The following is a 20,029-nucleotide window of genomic DNA, read 5'->3' as shown; positions in this document are numbered from 1 at the left end:
AATATGCCCCGAGTTCCAGATTCCACCCTCCCCTGCAAAGGGGAGACATCTGCTTAGCATCTCATGAAAATAAACATCCAGGAACTTATAAATCTTCTGAAAAATATAGTTTCATTAAATGGCTGCAACTCACCAAACTGTAGTTATTGTTTGCTCTGCCATTCAGGCAGATGTGGATTGTGCAGATTGTCTGAATTCACAAATGCAAGAGGATGGTGTTGGATGAGGGACTTATCTGGTCATAACCGTAAAAAGAGGAATTAGATTTACCACATCTGGTAGTCTATTGGTGACAACCAGAAATAAAATATCATCCAACTGGTTCGTTGCTCAAGGATAAAAAAAAACTCTTCTCCATCTGGTCAGCCCCGCACGTGACACTGATCTTAGGACACGTGCCATCAACTTTTAACATCTTCACGTGGCTCAGTAAACCAGGCATTTGTCAGAACTATTCAAGTGACCAATTCCTCCTTATAAGGTCATCTAAGATGCTAGTCAGAGTTATACAGCACAGAAACAGGCCCTTTGGCCCAACTCATCCATGCCAACCAAGTTGTCTAACAGAGCTAATCCCATGTGCCTGCATTTGGCCCATATCCCTCTAAACCTTTCCTATCCAAACGTCTTTTAAGTGTTGTAATTGTACCACTTCCTCTGGCAGCTCATTTCATATACCCACCACCCTGTGTGAAAAAGTTGCCCCTCAGGTCCTTTTTAAATCTTTCCCTTCTCACCTTAAACCTATGCCCTTTAGTCTTGGACTCCTCTAGCCCGGGGAAAATACATTCAGCTCATCTATGCCCCTCATGATTTTGTAAAACTCTGTAAGGTCACCTCTCAGCTTCCTACGCTCCAGGGAAAGAAGCCCCAGCCTATCCAGTCTCTCCTTATAACTTAAACCCTCCAGTCCCGGTAACATCCTTGTGAATTGTTTCTGCACCCTTTCCTGTTTAATGACATCCTTCCTATAGCTGGGTGACCAGATCGGCACACAATGTCTCACCAATGTCTTGTACAGTTGTAATATGACGACCCAAATCTTGTTCTCAATGCCCTGACTGATGAAGGCCAGCGTGCCAAATGCCTTCTTCACCACCCTGTACATCTCTGTCACCACTTTCAGGGAACTATGTACCTGTACCCCTAGGTCTCTCTGTTCTACAACACTCTCTAGGGTCCTGTCACTTATTGTGCAAGTCCTGCCCTGGTTTAACTTCCTAAAACACATCACTTCACACTTGTCAGAGTTAAGTTCCATCTGCCATTCCTTGGCCAACGTTCCCAGTTGATGCATTTATCTCATTCTATCTGCATGATACCACTCGTCTGAAGCAACAATAGCCAGAGGCTGTAGTTGCAAGGTAGAGTGGGGGCAGGGGGTGTCTTTTGGTCATTTGGGACGGAACTGAAGAAGTTTTCTTCACCCGGGATTCCCTACCCTAAGGCGAAGAGGGTTCAATGCTCTACCATCACGAACAGTAGCCCACCTCCCCACTAACTCTGCTCCTTTGGGATACAAAGATTTAAGTGGTGAAAATTTGAGAAAAGGCATGGCCCTCCTGTGCACCACAGAATACGTTAATAATCAAAGCTATTCCAGTTCTCCCAGGATCATGCACATGGAACATTGTACATTAATTGCTAAGAATCAAAGTATCAGCATTCACACCACAACTTTCACTGAAGCTACTGAGGAACATTAACCTTTGTGTACTTGACCAGAACTGGCTGGGAAACACCAGCAGTTCTACCGAGTGCTCTCCTGAAGTTTCAGCAAGATCAGGACGCCCTGAAGTTGCTGGCAGAGTTATCAGAGAGAGAGATACAGCACTAGACAGGCCCTTCAGCCCATCGAACATGCTGACACTCATTCTACATTAATCCCTTTTACTATTCTCCCCACATTCTACCACTCACCTACACACTAGGGGTAACTTACAGCGGCCAACTCACCTACCGACCCACACGTCTTTGGGATGTGGGAGGAAACCGATGCATTTGGAGGAAACCCATGTGGTCACAGGGAGAGCATGCAAACTCCACAGACAGCACCAGAGGTCAGGATTGAACCTCAGTCTCTGGAGCTGTGAGACAGTAGCACTGGCCTGCGGTTCCTGAAGTGAATTTCTTGACTACGCCATGTCATTGGGTTCTCCACAGAGAACAAACTTCCCAAATTCTTCAGCACTTGCACAGGCAAATCTGCACTCTACAGTTCATCGAGTCACACACAGTCATACAGCATGGAAACAGGCCCTTCGGCCCAACTTGTCCACGCCGGCTGTGTTGCCCAGTGAGCTAGTCCCATCCGCCCATGTTTGGCCCATAACCCTCTAAAACCTCTCCTATCCATGTACTTTTCTATGGTTTTAGCTTAATCTCACAGTACAGAAACAGGTCCTTCAGCCCAACCTGTCCATGCCGACCACGTTACCTTCCTGAGCCAGTCCCATTCAACTCCATTCATGTAAATAGACAGAAATAGCTGCAGTGACAAAAGGGGAGCACATTTGTTCTGAAATTAATGGCTTTTAATAATGTCAGCACAAGTGATTTGTAAAATAAAAGTTAATAATTTAAACATTTTGTTAAACAATCTGATTGTAATGGTGTTTGAATGCTTTGAGTGTCAGGGAAACAGTTTAAGCAATCAAATAGCCAAAACTGGGGTGAGAGAAGACAGAAAATGTTGGATAAACAGCAGATCGAGCAGCATCTGTGAAAAGAGAAACAGTTAATGTTTCTGGTCTGTGAAGCTTCACCAGACCTGCTGAGCATTTCCAGCATTTTCTGTTTTTATTTCAACTTCCAGCATGTGCAGTTGATTTAAAGTTGGGATATACTCTGCATTTTGTCAGAGATGTGTTCGGCAGTGCAGCAGTGCCCAGGTGAATGGATTTAAACCCAAAATTTGCATTGTGTGGGGAGTGTGAGTGGCAAGATACACTTGTGTTCAGACTGTTGTTGCCTGTTGAGTCCAGCTCAACCAACACCTACACTTCACTTCAATCCCCACATCTGAGTGCAGGGAGACACCTTCCCTTCCGATGAAGGACCATAGTTAAGATTCCAAGCAACCCTTCAGAAAGCCTGTTGAGTCTCCCCGATATCCTGGTGAATATTGAACAAACATCTTTGAAACATTTTAGTGTTTGTGGAATCTTGCTGCGCACACTGATTGCTATTTCCTACCTTACAACAGTCACTGCAAAGTGCAAAGGCAACCTTAATTGATGAAAGGCATTATAAAACATCTTTTTCTAGATGCACCACCCCAACTCTGTTTAAGGCTTTAGCTCTCTTCCAGTTAATATTCTGCCAAAATGAACAAGCTCCTTTAAGAATGTCGGAAGAAACTTAATGTTTGCCAAGCAGCTGTGTTAGTTAATGCAACACTACTACTCAGAAGGAAACCTGGTTTGAAAAAGGAATATTTGCCAATGTAGAGCAGAGAAACACCAATTACTAGCATCAGAGGCTAGGTTGGAATTATGTAGGACTGCAGTATACAGGTACTCTCCAGGTTACAAATGCCTGACTTATACAGCCTGTATATACAGACGAGCAAGTGAGAGACCGGTGGGATAGATCTCCTCAATTGCCCCGAGCCACAACAATCGGGGGCAGGGTGGAGCTGAGCAGAGCCGGGAGCACTGAGCAGACTCGCCCCGAGTCAGTGAGGCCGGCTGTCGGCCACTCTTCCCACACCCGCTCGCTCCATCACAGCTGTTCCTGTGATCCTCTCCCACACACCATCTGTGATTTGATTCGATTTCTTCATTAGTCACATGTACATCGAAATGCACAGTGAACTACATCTTTTGCATAGAGTGTTCTGGGGACAGCCCGCAAGTGTCGCCACACTCCTGGCGCCAACATAGCATACCCACAACTTCCTAACCCGTACGTCTTTGGAATGTGGGAGGAAACCTGAGCACCTGACACAGGGAGGACGTACAAACTCCTTACAGGCAGCGGCGGGAATTGAACCTGCGTCGCTGGCGCTGTAATAGCGTTACACTAGCCACTACACTACTGTGTTCATTTCTGACTTACAAACAGTTCTCAGGAACAGCACCCTGTCGTAACCTGTGGACTGCCTGTAGTGGGAAAAGCTCCACGCCCTTGTTTTGGAAAATTTAAGGCCCAAAACGCAAGAGTGTGACAACTCTAGTTGCACCACAGTGCGCTCTGAAGTGAGAATGTTAACCTAGACTGGAATAAAGATCCAATTTTATTCTACTCAATTCTATTCAAAATTTAAATAGCCACAGCACGCCCTTTTGGAGAACTTACTCTGAGATAGAACATCAAACAATACAGCACAGAAACAGGCCCTTTGGCCCATGATATCTGTGCCAACCACAAAGCCAAATTAAACTAAATCTCTGCCTGCACATGATCCATATCCCTCCATTCCCTGCACATCAATGTGTCCATCTAAAAACCTCTTAAACACCACGACTGTATCTGCTTCCACCACCACCCCTGGCTGCCCGCTCCAGGCACCCACCACTCTGTGTTCAAAAACCCATCTTTAATTGTCTTTGTTTTTTTCCCCCTCGCACTAAGGTCTTGTTTTTGCACTTTTTTTAAAGCTGTATAATATGATGTATGATTTATATTTCATGCTGTCTGTACCTACGTGCCTGTGCTACTGCTGCAAGCAAATTTTTCATTGTATGATACCTCATCGTACTTGTGCACATGACAAACTTAATTTAAAACCTGCCCCACACATCTCCTTTAAACTTTCACTCCTTTCAACTTAAATGCATGCCCTCTAGTATTTGACATTTTTACCCTGGGAAAAAGATTCCGACTGTCTACCCTATCTATGCCTCTCGTAATTTTGTCAACTTCTATCAGTACTCCCCTCAGCCTCCAATATTCTAGAGAAAAGAACCCAAGTTGGTCCAACCTCTCCTTGTAGCTCAGACCCTCTAATCAAAGCAACATCCTGGTGAACCTCTTCTGCACCCTTTCCAAAGTCTCCACATCCTTCTTGTAATGGGATGACCAGAACTGTGTACAATGCTCCAAGTGTGGCCTAACCGAAGGTTCATACAGCTACAATGACTTCCCGACTCTTACACTCAATGCCCCAACCAATGAAGGCAAACACACCATATTTACCACTCTACCTACTTGCGTGGCCACTTTCTGGGAGCTCTGCACATCAACACTGTTAAGGGTCCTGCCATTAACTGTAAACTTTCCCCTTACATTTGACCTCCCAAAGTGCAACACCTCACACTTGCCTGGATTAAACACTGTCATTTCCCCAAGTGTCCTGAAGTGGAAATGTCAACCCAGACCGGAATACAAATTCAATCTTCATTGCAACACAATTCAAAATTTAAATGGCCGCAGCACACCCATTTGAAGGGTTTACTCAGAGATAGAATACTGGCATTCACCAGGGCAACAGCTCTATCACTTGGCAGAACAAAGGCAGTGAATCCAGGGGTTCACCACTTCCTCCAGGCTCCTTTGCAACCCATGCACCATCCTGAAATGCAAACTCCTGCTAATTCACCTGCAACTCCTGGCACACCCAATGAAACAGCACTGGAAAAGGACTTTCACCACACAGACTCCAACAGTTCAAAACTTGCCACCGCCTTCTCAAGGACGAGGAGGAACTGCCAATAAACATTGACCTTTCCAGCGATACTGAAAGCTATGTTATAGAAAAAAACTGAGGAGATTTGTTCAGCGATAATAGATATCTAACTGCAGTTCTAGAAACACACAGTGATCGATAGTGTTACACAGGAGATCAACATGAACATACCAGGAATAGAAAAAAAATTAAGTGCATTTCTCACACCACAGGCAGCAAGCACATGAAGTTTCACTTTCTTAAAAATAACTTTCTTCATATTGGGCAAGTTTTATTCCATAATTAAAACATCCACAAATCCCAGTTCAAAAGCCTCAGAGCTTTATATACATATCATGAGATCAAAACAGAGTGTCTGAACTAGAACACTCAGGAGTTCAAGCAGCTAAATAATTGATGCACTCATCGCTTGTTACTACTTTATCCCTGCACACAAGCAGCTGTTTCTCAAACCATCCAGACAACACTAATCTTCTGGCACTGCCAAAGCTCATCTTTTCTCAGTGTAAACTAGAAACTGATAGCACATCAAAAAATCCACTCTTGCACACATTTTAGTGCAAAATGCATTTTTCTGCAGCGGAGGCCCATGGAAGATGCACTATAGTAATTATTTTTGCATTCTTTGATTCCAATTTCATAGACATTTGGAATAAACAATTTAATGAGGTTCATGGTCTCCATGCCAACCAAAAAACAGACCAATCCCAAAAGAGCAATGGAAGTGGAATCTTTGAATGTTTTCAGGCAGGGGTAGATACTTACTTTATAACAGGGTGAAAAGTTACTGGGGAAACAGAGGTTTGTGGAGGTTAGCAGATTATAAGATCAGCCATAATCTTACTGAATGGTGGAAGATCCAAGTGGTCTACTCAAATTTATTGCCATGTGCATAAGTACGGTGAGGTACAGGTACAATGAAAAACTTGCTTGCAGCAGCATCACAGGCACGTAGGTTCAGACAACACACAAAATAATAAAATATACCAGACAGTGAAGAAAAAAAGACTCTGCAAATCAAGAGTGCAAAAAACCACAATCGGAGACAACCCCACGGTAGTCCAAGAGGTGGGCCGTAGTGTTCCATTGCTGAGGTAGGGTTAGGGTTGTGCAGGTTGGTTCAAGAACCTGATGGTTGTAGAAAAGTAGAGTTCCTGAACCTGGTGGTATGGGACTTCAGGCTTCTGTACCTCTTGCCTGACAGTAGCAGCGAGAAGATGGCATGGCCCAGAAGGTGGGGATCTTTGCTCATCCTTATCCCTGCTCCTAATTTATACGAAGAGGAATTTCTTCATTCTGAGGGTGGTTAACCTTTGAGATTTTCTAGCCTGGAGGCTCTTGCCGAGTTCATTCAAAAAAGAGATGTCAGATTTCTGGATGTTATGGGTGTAAATGAAGCAAGAGAAAGAAACTGCCGGAGGAACTCAGCAGGTCAGGCAGCATCTGTGGAGGGAAATGGACAGTCGACGTTTCAGGTCAAGACCCTTCATCTGGACTGAAGGATAGAGGGGAGATAGTCAGTAAAAAGTGGCGAGGAGGAGGGGTGAGGCAGGAGCTGGCTGGTGATAGGTGGAGCCAGGTGATGAGGGCTGATTGGCAGATGGAGTCAGGTGGGGGGGGGGAGGAAGAGTGGAAATAGCAACAGAGGCTGGGAGGTGGGAGGTGGAGGCAACAAGGGGCTGTGGATGATGGAATCTGATAGGAGAGGAAAGTGGGGCAGAGAACTAAATGAGGGAGGTGGGGAGGGCAGATGGGAACAGTGTGGGACGGGACCCAGTGGGAGGAGTGTGTAGGTGATAGCAGGTGGAGTGGGTAGGGTGTGGTAAATAGAACCAAGGTAGTCAGATCTTGCTGAATGGCAGGACAAGGTCAAGGGGGCCAGATGGTCTACTCCTGGTTCATATTTGGACTAATCCAATTCGCAATGTTTAGTCCATACCCCTGTAGGTTTATCCAGGTAGAACGTGGTGTGATGAGAGATTCCGCTCCCTCACGTTTCCAGGCAATGAGTGCCACTTCAGTGGAAAACAGAGATCAACATCTCTCCAATACTTTTATCAATTTAAAACCAGGCCCACGAAAAGGTTTTGAAACTACTTGGATATTCCCAGGCTAAACTGGTCTTAAAAATGCTTGTGAAACACCTAAAAACTTTGTGTGGCTTAAAAAAAATCATTTAATCAACAATTAGTCTTAACTGATTAAAATACCCTCAAAGGCCTCTTTGGGGAGGCGTTGGGGAAGGAAATGATGTGCTGGCAATAAATTCAATTAGGCAGGATTTTGTTTTACATTAAGTCAAGTGTAACTCAAGTCGAGTTTATTGTCATACCCACAAGTAGGGTGAGGTACTGGCACGAGTATTATTTTACTTTTGCACAATTTAAAGCAGTTTTATAAACTAATAACCAATCTCATTCAGTGTGATGCACTGGTCAAAGGTAGTGTAATGGGTAACTGCTGTAATGTGAAGTTTACTACTTTGAATGCGTCATGGAATCACAAAGACATACTGCACAGAAACCAGCTCATTGACCCATTGTGTCTGTGCCAAACATCAAGCACCCATTTACACTAATTCTATTTTATTTCCAAACAGTCCCTCAAATTCCCCCAGATTCACCTACACACTGGAGGCAATTTACAGTGGCCAACCACCAACCAGCACGTCTTTGGGATGTGGAAGCCAGAGCACCCAGAGGAATCCCACGCGGTCACAGGGAGAACGTGCAAACTCCACACAGACAGCACCTAAGGTTAGGATTGAACCCTGGTTGCTGGAGCTGTGAAGGATCAAGCTCTATTAGCTATGCTACTGTGACAACGTGCACGTGTTATTTTTAGTGTTTTCAAATTAGCTTCCGTTCAGAGATAAAGTTGATATTGTTTGCAGCTTCTTTTTAATAATTCACTTTGCCAAACAGAACAGAATCACACAATGGTTACGGTGAGGAAGGAGACCATTCATCCCATCGTCCATGCAAGAGAAATCCAGCTAGTCATACTCCCAACCCTCTCCACATAGCCCTACAACTGTTTTCCAGTATGTATGCAGCTCCTTTTTGACCACAATTGAATCTGTCTCCACGGCCATCCCTGGCAGTACACTGCAGACCCCAGCGTGTGAACAAATGCTTCACACATCACTTCTGGTTCTCATTTCTCCACCAATGGGAACAGGTACTCTGGGAAGACCCTGACCAATTTTAAATTCTATCAGATTCCCTCTCAACCTTTATCTGCTCCGAAGAGGACAACCTCAGCTTTTGCCTTCCACCCACGTAACAAAAATCCCTTTCTTGGAACCATTCTGGTAAAATTAAAAGTCCAAACTGGGCTCAAAATAAAAAGTGGAAAATTCACGTCCTACCAAAAATCGAGGGTAGGGCATTCATATTTAGCATCAGAGCATGGGAACAGGCCCTTCAGCCCAACTCATCCATGCTGACAAAGTTGCCTACTTAAGCTAGTCCCATTAGCCTGCATTTAGCCCAGATCCCTCTAAAGCTTTCTTATCCATGTAGCTGTCCAAGCGTCTTTTAAAGATGTAATTGTACCTGCCTCTACCACTTCCTCTGTCAGCTCGTTCCATATACCCACCACCCTCTGTGTGAAAAAGTTGCCCTTTGTCTTCCCCCTCTCACCTTAAACCTATGTCTTCTAGTTTTAGACTCCCCTACCCTGTTAAAAAAAAAGACAGGCCAATGGCCTTATCAATGCCCCTCATGTTATAAACCTCTATGTCACCACTTAGCCTCCTATACTCCAGAGAAAAGCACCCGCCTCTCCAGTCTCTCCTTATAACTCAAGCCCTCTGGTCCCGATAACATCCTCGCGAATTTTTCCTGCATCTTTTCGCGTAATGACATCCTTGCTATAAGCTGGATGACCAGAACTGCAATTATCCTTCAAGGGCACATTAACACAAGTTGCTTAGTCTAGCCAACAGGTGGTATAGGAATGGACACCTCTGATGCCAAGCTCTCCCCTTTCCCTCAGACCACACGGCCAAATTGGCAAGCTCACACGCAAGTGCTGGAGAAGGCAACTGCATATGGTAATACACACAGGGACCCAGGGCTGAGTCACCCAGCTGAGAATCTGGAACCAGCCTGATACTGCAGCTTTGAAGACACCTGTTTTGTCACTTATTATAACTCCAGTAACCCTTCCCATGCAGAGTTTAAAAAAAATCAAGTGCCTCACTCCCATTTGTTAGTCAGTTTCCACACAACCTGTGTACTGTAACCACACACACACCCGCACACAGCAGCAAATTCCAAATCAGCAAAACATTAACGCTAGATGCTAATCTGCTGAACTTTGAACTCTCCTTCAAAAACTAATGCCCTCCTGCGTACAAACACAGAAACAGTTAGAGAAAAAAAGAATTTGCTCCCTTCAAACTAAAGTGCATAACATTTCCCAAAATGAAAAGCTATTTTAAAAATTCACAAACGCAATTAATTGCACGTGGTCAGGGATACAACATACGTAACAAGGTTTCCCGTGGGTGCACACACGTGCACATGGGAGTGTACAAGTCTAATGGAAATGGCACACATTACAATATGAAAGAGACAAACACATTTAACAAGGCTTTCTATGTTAACACAGACTTGGCAGTATGCATATCCATTGGAAACAGCACATGTTACAACATGAAAAACACAGCAATCCCCATTCAGTAAAATTTAACTGTCAGAAACATCTAAGAGCAGTTCCACCATCACTCACAGAGACTCAGAGGCTTTGCCTGCCGTTAGTTCCAAACAAGGTTTGTTTACATTTGCAGGATAGGATGAGTCAGCCATGGGGCAAAGCAGCCAATCTTGTTGTGTGAAACATGAGCAGTCAGGAAAACCCGGCAAATATCCCACCACCCTCCCCTCCCCTCGATAACAGTGCCCGGAGGCGTGACTGCAGTTTAAGCACACACAATTCCTTCAAAAAAATACTTCACATTCTAGCAAGGCAGGGACTGTTGAGAACCTTAAATGCCTTCCTCTCCTGGTCACTGATCTCCTCGGCTGCTGGAAACATACTAAACAGAACCTTTGTTCTCCCGGATAAGCACATTAAGATAATGTTAGCACTTATTAACATGGATTATAGTGTACCACCAATACTCCTCACAGATCAACCACAAGGAATTAAGCACTGAAGTCTTTCAGTTTTCTTTCATCTGATCCTAGTTTAACCGTTTAATCAGTGAGCCCAGTTGCCAGGGGAAAAAAAGGAAAAAAAAAGGAGGAAGAATTACTAAGCCAAATACGAGGAGAAAATAAATATGAGGAGAAAACAGCTGAAGTGCTTCAGGGTGACTGACGACATCAATTTAATGTTTATTCAGTTCTCTCGAATACAACTGAAATCCTCGAAGTCAATACCTCCAGTCAATGAGAGTCTCAATTTTAATATTAAAAGCAATGAGACAATTGATTGCATTTTCTCCTTTTTGAAAAGCCCCAAGGGACAGGTCTGCATATTTTAACACAAACCCACGTGCTGAAGTATCTCTTTTTCCTTCCCCTGGAATCAAATGCAGTAAAATGAAGTTCTGCAGACTTGGAGCAACACACAAAATGGTGGAGGAATTCAGCAGGCCAGGCAGCATTGATGGAGGGAAACAGACAGTCGACATTTTGAGTCTCATGTCTCTATCCTGCAGACTTGGTTCAGGAGAGGGCAGCCTGCTTTTGTCTCACTAAATTGCACTGTGACCCACTTCAGCTGATGGAAGTCTTTCTTTTCTTCTGTGGTTAGAATGTTTGAATGATCCATCTGGCCAAAACACCCTCAAGTGACCCATTAAATCCCAGGTCAGGCTGAACCCCCAACTGGACAATATTGCCATTATATTCCTGATGCTGGTGCATTGCTTCAGTATAGATCTTCCCCAGGTTACAAATGCCCAACTTATGTACAGCCTCAAGATGTTGCCTCCTTGAGGCACTGCCTCCATGTGGTAACTTCTATCATTAAAGGTCCCCACCATCTGGGCCATGCCATCTTCTCGCAGCTACCATCAGGCAGGAGGTACAGAAGCCTGAAGTCCCACACCACCAGGGTTCAGGAACAGCTACTCCCCTTCAATCATTTGGTTCTTGAACCAACCTGCACAACCCTAATCACTACCTCACTATCACAATACTTTGACCACTTTGCACTACAATGGACTTTGTTTTTGTCTTGTTCTTGTTGCATTTTCTCTTATATAATTTTATATCATCTTTTTTCTTGTGAATGTTGCATATCTGATGCTATGTGCCTGTGATGCTGCTGCAAGTAAGTTTTTCATTACACCTGCGCATACATGTACTTGTGCACATGACAATACACTCAACTTTGATTTTGACAGCCCACACATATGAACGAGCGTTTGGGAGACTGGCGGGATGGATTTGCCAGCTGCTGAAAGGCTGCAGGCATCTTCTGCTGATTGGGAATTCGATTTGCGGACACATTTCTGACTTGCGAACTGTCCTTAACCCGGACAGTTCGCAGGAATGGAACTTTGCTGTAACCTGGGGAGGACGTGCATGGGAACTTACCATGAATGCACACAGCAGAGTTTAAAAGGAGCTAATATGAAACAAACTCTCTTCTCACTTCCCACTCCAAGTCTAGAAGCTGACAGATCACCAAGTGATGAACCAGAATGGATTAAATATACATGTGTTATCAAGCCAGAAATCCACTCACACAGGAGTGGGACTGAGCATACACCCAAAATCTGGAAGAGTGCATGAACTTAACATTAAAGATACTGCATGTCAAAAAAGATTTTCAAACAAGGTCTTCTACATTTTTGTTTACATAAAAATGTGCCTTACTCTATAACCAGAACAAATAAAGGCTTCTAGAGTGACTGTCAAACCAGTGTAGGAACTACGAACGGTAGGGCAGCAGGGAGTGTAATAAAACTAAGGGACCTCGGAGAACACAGTGTACAATTTGTTGAAAGCAGCACAGGTAGACAGGATGGTGAAAAAGGAGTTTACCACGCTGGCCTTCATCAGTCAGGGCATCAAGTACAGGAGCTGGGACAATATGTTACAACTGTACAAGTCGTTGGCGAGGCCGCACTTGGAGCACCGCATACAGTTTTGGTCACCCTGTTATAGGAAAGATGTGGTTAAATTGGAAAGAGTGCAGAAAAGATTTACAAGGACGTTGCCAGGACTCGAGGGCCTGAGTTATAGGGAAAGGTTGGCCAGGCTGGGTCTTTATTCCTTGGAACGTGGGAGAATGAGGGGCGATCTTATAGAAGTGTTTAAAATTATGAGAGGCATAGATAAGGTGGACGGTAACAGTCTTTTCCCCAGGGTAGGGGAGTCCAAAACTAGGGGGCATAGGTTTAGGGTGAGAGGGGAAAAGATTTAAAAGGGACCTAAGGGGCAACTTCTTCACACAGAGGTTGGTGAGTATACGGAACGATCTGCCAGAGGAAGTGGTTGAAGCAGGTACAACTGTATCGTTTAAGAAGCACTTGGATAGGTACATGGAGGGGCGGGGCTTGGAGGGATATGGGCTGAATGCAGGAAATTGGGACCAGCTGAATGGGCACCGTGGTCGGCATGGACTGGTTGGGCCAAAGGGCCTGTATTGGTGCTGCATTGCTCTATGACCGGACTCCTCCAGTCATCTTGTGCTGCGACAATGTGAAACAATTCTTCAGCTCTTAACTATTTACCTGCAATATCCTGAAGCTCGACTTTTAAAATGGGGCTAATTACTTCACTAAATCGTCCCTCTACTACTTGTGAGCTAAGTATTCAATATGAAGTGCCAACATTCATTAAAAATCACTCAGCTCTCAAGTTCCCAGGAAACTAATCTGGGGCAGTGATGACACAGGAGATGTTGAAATAACTGTAATTAAAAATCAGAATCTTTCCAGATGGTGAGGTGGGGCTGGAAGGAAAAAAAAGTAGAGGGCACGGTAGCAGAATGGTTAAGATCCAGACAGCTGATCCAGAGACAAAAGTTCAAATCCCACCACATCATGTGAGGAATTTAAAATAATTTAAATAAATTTAATTAAATACATCTGGAATGAAAAGCAAGCATCATCAACAGTGATCATGAATATGATGAACAGTGAAAAAATCTCTCTGGTTAACTAATGCCTTTAAGGCAAAAGACATTTCTGTCCTTACCCAGTCTGGCTCAGATATGACTCCAAGCTCAGTGTGGTCGACTCTGAAGTGCCATTCACTTCAGCAATAAATACTGACACTAGACACATTTTAAGGTTCAGCACTGAAATTGGGTGCAGTCCTGCAATGATCAGTGGGGAAGGGCCACAGTATGGCAGGGGCCCTCACACCACTCCACACAAAGCAGCTGAAACATGTTCTGAGCCCCATAAACTTTCTGCTTTGAAATTGTAAATGAACAATAACCAATGAAGTAATAGGAATAACACGACTTCTTGCAAAATTATTGATGAGAACATTCTGTATCACATAGTTCTAAATTTAAGAATAAGAACTGGTTTAGCCAGCAACACCTACATCCTAGCACTAAACAAAATGTTCAACCCAAAATGTAATATTGAAATTGTTCACGTTCATTATTAGATATATTAAAAATTCTATACAGATATTGGGTGCAGTAACATTCCCCTCCACCCCAAAAAACATCCACGTGGTGACATTTCAAGGTTGGAGCTATCTTCAGCATTCAGTTACTTGACCTTCATTCTTGCAGCTTATGTCATCTGAACTGGCAGATTACATTACCGTTTTGCCAATTGCTCTCAGATGTCCATTCTACTCTATTTCTAGAACATTCTTTCTAACTGGTGACTATCATGAAACAAGTCGAGTTCTCAGTTCCTTTCCACTGTCCACAATGCATTTATTAGTATGACCGAGATGGTGTTGGAGTGTGGTGACTCTCTGCAAGCTGCTCTCAGCAGATCTATTCATTACATCTATTACAATCATTCTACTCCTTTAAATCTAAATTCTATGACTTTTAAGGATCACTAACAATGTCCTTTACGATAAAGATGAACTTTTGATCTCTCAGTCTACCTCGTCGTGGCCCTCACACCTTATTGCCTACCAGTACTACACTGTAACACTATATTCTGCATTCTGTTACTGTTTTTCCCTTTGTACTACCTCAATGTACTTGTGTTTTGATATGTATGGATAGCACACAAAGTTTTTCCACTGTATCTCAGTGGATCTGACAATGATAAACCAATTATCACAGAAGCCTGAAGTCCCACACCACCAGGTTCAAGAACAGCTACTTTCCTTCAACCATTCGGTTCTTGAACCAACCAGCACAAGCCTAATCACCACAGTTTAGCAACACTATGACCACTTTGCACTAAAGTAGATTTTTTTTGTTCTAATTGTTCTTCCTTGTAAGAATTGTTTATGTTTTTCTTGTGAATGTTGCATACATGACACTAAGTTTTTCATTGCACCTGTGCATATGTGTAGTTGTGTGTATAGCAATAAACTCAACTTTGACAATTACAGATATCCAGAAGGATCTTCAACAGCACTGTCCTCAACTTGTTCTGTAAGGGCTAGGGAGCTTGGCTCATAATAGATCAAGCTTCAGACTTTGCAAAACAAGCCCCTATGAATTTTCAGGCTGAGAAGAATCACAAGCCAAGGATCATGTTGGAGGATATCCTCCCAATAATGAAAAGGAGGTGAAATCTCAAAAGAACTACAGATGCTGGACGTCAGAAATAAAAACACTCGGCAGGTCAGACAGCATCTGTGAAAGAAAATCAGAGTTAACGTTTTAGGTTGAAGTCCCTTCATTAAAGATCATGGTCCTGAAATGTTAATGCTGTTTCTCTCTCCACATATGCTGCCTGACCTGCTGAGGGCTTCAGATTCTTTGGAAAGAGAAACAAGGTTAATATTGCAAAGTGATGATCTTTCTGTTGGAAGGGAGGTAATAAGAGTTGGCTCGGAGGGGGATGTCACAGGCATAACCTCACATTTTCCCATTGCCTGAAAGACCAAATGGGAAATGTAAAGGGTCATTCAAGAGACAGGGCAAAGAACAGGAGAGGGGGGAATAAAAGCATGTCACCTGTTGCACTATACCAGACAAACTACAGTGGAGGCTTCTTGTATACCTGACTGAAAGTCTAATGAGTCAAAGTTCATGGAACTCACTTCTTTTGATTAAAAAACATTCTCTCTTACTTATTAGACATTTAGCTCATTGGATTCATATCAACTTCTTGCAAAGCAATCCTGTCCATCTCATTCCCCCCTCCTTATTTCCCTGTACCCCTGCAATTCACTCTCTCACACCCCCATCGACTTCCCTGATTCATTTTGCCAATGTAACTACACTAGGAGGCATTTACAGCAGCCAGTTAGCCTACCTGCATATATTTGGGAGGTGGGAGGAAATTGGAGCACTCAAGGCAAACCCACAGAGTCACAGGGAGAACATACTAACTCCACACAGACAGTACCAGAGGTCCCAGGACCTGTGAGGCAGCAGCACTAACTGCTATACTACCATGCCATCATTATAAAAGGTATTTCAATTAAAATTCCACCTTGATTGTATGCCCCTACAATTATGTTATGAAGAAAGTCACGCAGCCCAAATCATATAGTGCTTCACCCATGCCTCCGTTTCATCAATGCTCTCCTCCCTTTCCCGCAAACACTTAACTTCTCAAAAAACATCTGCATTGGTCATCTCATCCACTCGCTATAAAATTCCCCACACTCACTGGTTAAGATTACCATGTCTTCTAAGTTCCCTCTTGATATTTCTCAGACTGGTCCACCCCCTTATACCGCTGACCCTCATGGTCTGTTTTGTTCCACTAATGAAAACTTCTGGTAGTGTTTCCACAAGAATAAAGAGCTCTGGGCCACTCTTCAAACCTGCTCACATTACCCGATAGATGTAACCTTGCAGCTTTGCTATTAACATCAATTTTTTTTTGTTATCGCTTGACAGCAGCAATCTATGTTTTGCTGCTTTTCAACTTCACAAGCATACTTTGCACTTCAGAAGCCAATCTGATATGCAACAAAGGCACTATTTATCAAATGTGAAATATAAAGCCCCAAGAAATCTCATAATGCTTCATGCCCAAGCTACACAAAATGGCCAACAGTCCCATTATACCAAAGCAATGTTTGAAAGGAAAATTGCAGGTTCTCACTGCTTTTCTCTAAGCACTGCCTTGACCTTACTTACAGTACAGTTCCTTACAACATCCAATTTTACAAAAGTGCCCATTATAATCTCCCCCCTCCCCTTCCGTTGGTATAAAGTTTGATCTGAGTTTCCATTTTGATTCAAGATGAACTCAACCACCTATTTTATGTGCTACTTTCATTTCATTTTCTTTAATTTGGTTAAACTGAAATAGAAATCTCATATGCACTAAATACAGAGAATCTAGTAATTATGTAAAGAAAATTAAAGGGGCTAAAATTCAAATCACCACAGCCTCCATTTATTGCAAAACATATGGAATGCTATGGCAACTACAAGGACAGCAAGATCGTAAGAAAACAACCCTACCACCACTGGCTCCTGCTGTGGGCGAGGTACAGCTAATTAAGAACTAACCTCTGCAGATGTTCTGTCCCAGCATTACGAGCACAAGAAAAAATAGTGTAGGCAGTTTGTCCCACCAAGCTTGCATCACCATTCAAGTTCATGGCTGATCCTGTACCTCAAGCATACACTCCCAACCAATCCCCATACCCTGCAATTTCCTTGTGCCCAAAGTCTATTTCAGCCTTGCTTATACTCAATGATTAATCATCAGCTGCCCAAGGACAAGAATGCTAGAGTTTCAAGCACTTTGTGAAGGAATTCCTCTCAGCATCGGTCATAAATGTTGAACTATTCATCCCAAGTCCATACCCTTGGCTCTCAACTCTCCAGCTGGAGGGAAGTCTCTTTGAATCCACCTTGTTCCCTCTCTCTCACCCTGGTATATCTTATTCCTATGGCTCCCTTCCCCTGCCTTGACAACCTGCCCATCTTCTTCCAAAGCAAGGTACTGGCTAATTTTAGGCAACCTCTCCACAAAGGACAATCCTTTGTAACACAATTTCAATCTAGTGCAATATAAATATTTCAATCCAAGTCTGCTGGAAATGCTCAGCAGGTCTGGCAGCATTTGTGGAGAGAGAGAAACAGTTTGTGTTTCAGGTCGATGAATAGCAAGCTGCTCTGATTTGCTTTGAAACTTGGTGTAGATGTCCAGAATTGATTTATCAAGTATTGTCCTGGACTCTTGTCTGTTCACATGAGCATCTGTCATAAGTTGACACAGGGTCTTCAGACAATAATTACCCACACAGGGTAATCAAACTCCTCAAAACTCACCTGAAATATAGTCAACAACTAAAGCAATTGGCATTTGGGCCAAATGTCAGTGTAGCAAAACTTTATTCATATGTCTATCATGGCCTCCTCTACTGCCACGTTGAGGCCATGTGCTGGTTGGAGGAACAACACCTCATTCTGCCTTGGGAGTCTCCAACCTGATGGCCTCAACATAGATTTCTCTAACTTCCAGTAACCCCGCCCTTTTTTCTTCCCCCCCCCCCCCCACTCCTTTGTCTTCCCTTATTCCTATGGCTCCCTTCCCCTGCCTTGACAACCTGCCCATCTCCTCTCCTTCCCCATCCTTTATTCCAATGTCCACTGCCCTCTCCTACCGGACTGTGTACCAAAGAAGACAATATGGGTGTTCCCAAACAGGAAACCATGGATGAACCGGGAGATCCACTCCCTACTGAAGGAGAGGACTGCTGCACACAAATCTGGTGATCCTGATCTGTACAAGAAATCAAGGTATGACCTTCGGAAAGCTATCAGGGATGCCAAGAGGCAATACCGACTCAAAATAGAGTCCCTGACCAGCTGCCAGTTATGGCAGGGCTTACATGCCATAACAGGCTACAAGACAAAATCGGGCTGCATAGCTAACAACAGCGCATCCCTTCCTGATGAACTTAATGCATTCTATGTGTGTTTTGAACAAAAGGGAAGTGGATTGTCACCATCCACCCTGACAGCCACCAACGCAGCTGAACCTGTGATTACAGTGGAGGACGTAAGATCAGTCTTCAGGAGAGTGAACACGAGGAAAGCACTTGGCCCAGATGGTGTCGCGGGCCGTGTGCTCAGATCTTGTGCTGATCAGCTGGCAGAAGTATTTGCGGACATATTCAACCTCTCCCTCCTTAATCTCAGGTTCCCTCCTGTTTTAAGGAGACCACTATCATCCCGGTACCAAAGAAAAGCAGGGTAACATGCCTCAATGACTACTGACCAGTGGCTCTGACATCCACCATCATGAAGTGCTTTGAGAGGTTGGTCATGGCACACATCAACTCCAGCCTACCAGACAACCTGGACCCATTGCAATTCACCTATCGGCAAAACAAGTCTACAGCGGATGCCATCTCCCTGGCCCTACACTCAGCTCTGAAGCATCTGGACAGTAAAGACACATATGTTAGACTATTGTTTATTGACTACAGCTCTGCCTTCAATACAATAATTCCAAGCAAGCTTATCACCAAACTCCGAGACCTAGGACTCAACACCTCCCTCTGTATCTGGATCCTTGACTTTCTAACAAACAGACCGCAATCAGTGAGGATAGGCAGCAATACCTCCAGCACGATTATTCTCAACACTGGTGCTCCACAAAGCTGCGTCCTCAGCCCTCTACTCTACTCCCTATACACTCACGACCGTGTGGCCAGATTCTGCTCTAACTCCATCTACAAGTTTGTAGATGATACCACCGTTTTAGGCCATATCTCAAACGGCGATGTTGGAGTACAAGAAGCAGATAGAGAGCTTAGTGGAATGGTGTCATGACAACAACCTTTCCCTCAATGTCAACAAAAGAGCTGGTCATTAACTTCAGGAAAGGGGGCGGTGTACACGCACCTGTCTACATCAATGGTGCTGAGGTCAACAGGGTTGAGAGCTTCAAGTTCCTGGGTGTGAACATCACCAACAGTCTGTCCTGGTCAAATCACGTTGATGCCACGGCCAAGAAAGCTCACCAGCGCCTCTACTTCCTCAGGAGGCTAAAGAAATTTGGTTTGTCCCCTTTGACTCTCACCAGCTTTTACCGATGCACCATAGAAAGCATCCTATCTGGATGTATCACAGCTTGGTATGGCAACTGCTCCGCCCAGGACCGCAAGAAGCTGCAGAGAGTTGTGGACACAGCCCAGTGCATCACGGACACCAGCCTCCCCTCCTTGGATTCTGTCTTTACCTCTCATTGTCTTGGTGTAGCAGCTAGTATAATCAAAGACCTCACCCACCCGGGACATCCTCTCTTCTCTCCTCTTCCATCGGGTAGAAGATACAGGAGCCTGAGGGCACGTACCACCAGACTTA

At 44.0% G+C, this 20,029-nt stretch overlaps 1 pseudogene; it reads right to left on the bottom strand.

The window, feature by feature from the left end:
* The window catches only part of LOC127580721 (plasma membrane calcium-transporting ATPase 1-like), a 289,484-nt pseudogene that overhangs the window by 160,098 nt on the left and 109,357 nt on the right, over positions 1-20,029 (bottom strand).

This window comes from Pristis pectinata, chromosome 20 (assembly GCF_009764475.1).
Source record: "Pristis pectinata isolate sPriPec2 chromosome 20, sPriPec2.1.pri, whole genome shotgun sequence".
Classification (NCBI taxonomy): domain Eukaryota; kingdom Metazoa; phylum Chordata; class Chondrichthyes; order Rhinopristiformes; family Pristidae; genus Pristis; species Pristis pectinata.
Note: the sequence above shows the minus strand (reverse complement) of the source record. Positions and strands in the feature narration are given on the sequence as shown.